Source organism: Grammomys surdaster, unplaced genomic scaffold (genome assembly GCF_004785775.1).
Source record: "Grammomys surdaster isolate TR1022 unplaced genomic scaffold, NIH_TR_1.0 125996, whole genome shotgun sequence".
Taxonomy (NCBI): domain Eukaryota; kingdom Metazoa; phylum Chordata; class Mammalia; order Rodentia; family Muridae; genus Grammomys; species Grammomys surdaster.
In genome coordinates this window covers 2158678-2162606 of record NW_021620812.1, presented here as the reverse complement: position 1 = coordinate 2162606, position 3929 = coordinate 2158678, and positions in this window count along the sequence as shown.

Here is a 3929-nt window from a genome sequence, read left to right as displayed (position 1 = left end):
GCCCGGCGGAGATTATCGCGAGACTTGACTAAGATCCCACGATAGTACGGTTTATCCGGGCGCCTCCGCTCAGCGTGATTGCGGGCTATTGTTCTCTGGCTTCGGCGGGGCGATGCTGTAGTCTCCCAGACGTTTGTCACTCACGCTTGTAGAAAACTTAAGGCCGTCGCGGATCGGGGAGCTAGTGTCCTTCCGTGTTTCCGTAGTGAAAGGCTTGACGTCGTCGGGCGTGGACGTCACGCAACAGTGTCCCGCGAGCGCGCGGCCGCAGAGCCCGAGGGCCGCGCGGGGCGTCCGCGGCGACGCTGCGGAACCGTCTGCGGCCCGGCGGGAGCCCAGCATGCTCCGGGGCGCTGAGCTGCCGCCGCCTGTGACCTCCAGCCCGGCCGGTCACAAGCGGGGATGAACTCAGACCACCGGGCCCTTAGTTCTCGAGCAGACTATATGTAAAATAATGTGGGCGAGCGGATGGTGAAAATATGACCTCCCTTTGTCCTTTAAAAACGTGAGTGTTGCGAATTCAGTATTTAGACACCTAGCGTTGTGTGTCTTCGGCCATGCCGTGTGCCCCTTAGACTGAACATGTCGTGTTCTTGACACACGTTGGCTTGACTTCGTCTTCTCCACCCCCCACGCCCCTGCAGGTAATCGGATAAATGGAATGTTCTGAATTTTCATTTCTGGACTAGATGGGTTTGGAGGCAGTTTCTAGTATATGCTATATATGCCAGTAACCACGTGTCTCCAGATCATCCCTGAGCGTGTCTTAGCCCAATGCTAGCAGTTATTACGGTGAATGAGGATTCTTGGGCCCTATTCTGTCCCCTGCCCCCACTTTAGCTAAGAAAGAAAGGTAAAATGACATCCCCCACCCCGCCCCGAATCTGCCTAAGAAGCACTTTTCTTATCCCCAATCTTAGAATGAGAGAAATATGTGCCTCTGGCTTTGATAGCTGGAAACTAATGTGCCCACTAGTTCAAGACCCACTATCAGTTACCAAGTCAGGTGCTTGCAGATAGAAACAGCATGATTTTTTTAAAACCAGCTCTGTCTTAGCCATTTTATAGCTCGGCTTGTCCTTTTTAACCTGTTCATAGGTACCTAGGAATGTTCGTGGATTTCGAAAAACAGTAAAGGTATTGGGCTACAGATTTAATCATAGCAATATGCAGGAAAACTAGCTAATGAGAACATTTCAGTCGTATTTTGAAAAAGTTTGCCCAGCAAATAGCATTTATTCATCAGTAATTGATGTTTTTATTTCATTAATTAGATTTGTATACTAATTAGATGTTCTGGTTGAAATAATTCAGAGTTGTTTACTACCCCTCTAGCCATATTATCATCATTTAAGTTTTTTCCTAAATATTGAAAGGACCTTCATTTCTAATTTTTTACAACGTTGTATATAATCCTGGAAGGCTGGGTATTCTAGAATGGAATACATTGGAGTCAGCTTAGACTTAAGGTTTCTCAACCTCAGTGCTATTGAGATTTTGGACTGGACAATTCTTGGCTGTATGCTTTGCATGGTACAGTATTTGCAGCATCTTTGGCTGCTACTTGCCCTCAATGCCAATCCCATGTCTCCTAAGCACCACCAGTTGTGATAACTGAAAAGATCTGCAGGCATTGGGCTCACACCTTGAACTCTTCTTGATCCCTGTCCCTGCCTTTTCTCTGGCCATCAGGAAGACCTTACTGACTCTTGCCAATATATGTTCTAATCCAATACTTTTTAACCCTGCCGCTTCCAGCCCTCACCCTAGTTACCATCACTGTCATCCCAGACCAAAGGGGAGCACTTTAATTTTGCTCCTCCTTGTTTATATTTCACTTAAGAAAGAAAAAAAAAAAAGGTAAGGAATTTATAGAGATGGCTCATCAGTTAAAAGCACTGATGCTCTTCCAGGGGACCAAGGTTTAGTTCCTACCACTCACAAGGTACATACACATACAAACAAAACACTTGAACATGTAAAATAAAATAATCTTTCAAAAATTAAAAACAAGTTAGCCAGGTGATGGTGGTTCATGCCCTTTAATCCCTAGCTCAGGAGGCAGGGGCAGGTGGATCTCTGAGTTCAAGGCCAGCCTGTTCTACAGATGGAGTTCTAGGACAGCCAGGGCTACACAGAGAAACCCTGTCTGAAAAAAATAAAATTAAGAAGGTTTATACAGAACTATATATAAGGATTCAAAAGTAACATACTCAACGTAGAGAGGTATTATGTTAGTCAGGGTTCTCTACAGTCACAGAACTTATGGAATGTCTCTCTATATTGAGAGGATTTATTGTGATAACTTACAGTCTATAGTCCAACTCTCCAACAATGGTCAGCTAGCTATAAATGGAAGTCCAAGAATCTGGTAGTTGCCCAGTCCCACAAGACTTCTTTCAGCTGGTCTTCTGTGGAAGTAGATCTCAACAGATGTGCTAGCAAGTAACTGCAAGCAGGGAAGGGTCTCCAGCAGAAGGTGTGGCCCGGATTAAAGGTATATACCACCTAGCCTGGATCTGGGACTTGTTTTGTCCCAGGCTGACCTTGAACTCAGAAATCTCCTTGACTCAGCCACTATGCCTCAAGATCTCCATGCCAAGATTCAGGTCAGAAACTTGAGTCTTCCAGCCTCAAGATCTGGATCACAGGTGAGCCCTGCAATTCTGGATTGTAGTTCATTCCAGATATAGTCAAGTTATCAACCAGGAATAGCCATTACAGATATCATCCAACGACCATACTCTTACCTACCTTTTTATAGCTCAGGTATGTCTTCTTTCTGACTGTATTACAATCCATCTTTTCATGATTTCTTGGAAACCTATCTCACCTATACATTTTCAATTACACTTTAAACCCTTTTAACTAGAAAAGTTTTATGTAATCAGGTCTCTTCCTCTACTACAGTGAGATGTCCACTTCGATATCCAAGGTTTCCCTACCTCAGTCTGTATTCTTGCTCTTTACCTGGATGCTCTGTAGCCCTTGGCATGCATGATTTGACTGCCTCATTCAGGCCTCACCTCAGCTCCTATGAAGACCACTGTGATGACTCATCGTGCCATTCAGCAACCACTAACTTATTACCGTGCTCTATAGAATTTATCTGTGTCCTGTGTTTATTTTCTTGGTTCCCTTAAATTAGAGTGTGAACTGAAGAACAATGATTTTGTCCCATCAGTATCAGTTCCTAACACTGTGTTGGCAGTCTAGCTATTTGTTGAGTAAATAAATGTTGAAAAACCCAAACTACATGTTCTTTTTTATTTTTATTTATTTTTTATTATCTTGAGCTACCTGTATCTCAGATTTCTCATCTACATAGTGATCATAACCTGCCTTGTCATTCTCAGGAGAGACATTTCTGAACTCTTCAGGAATCATATAGTGCTGAGCAAATGGGAGTTGGTACCCCTAAAATAAGTTAATTCATCTGGTATTCTCATGAGCAAGAGTGGATTGTAGTACACACTAAATCACATGTTCACATAGTCTTGGTAAAACTCAGGATCCTTACAGATGGCTCATCAGGTAAGAGACCTTACCTGATGAATTAGTCTGAGGACTGAGTTTTAGATTCTCAGAATCCTTATAAAGAGTTGGAGACAGTTACTTGACAGGCCCCTAACACTATGTCTGGCGGGTGGCAGGGACAGGATCTCTAGGGCTTGCTGGCTACCCTGTAGTCTAGCTGTAGATTGAGTGCCTGTCTCAAGAGTAAGGCAGAGCCTGATACAGCACATGACCTGAGGTCTTCTGACCTCTGCATATGTGCACATTTTAAATAAAAAGTTAACATAAATATAACATTGCAGTACGGTAGAGAACAACATTTTAACCAGTGTATGAGACTGGAGGTACCCCAGCATACACACAGAGAAGCTAATTTGTTCTTTTTTGTTTTTTTGGGTTTTTTTGTTCCTTGT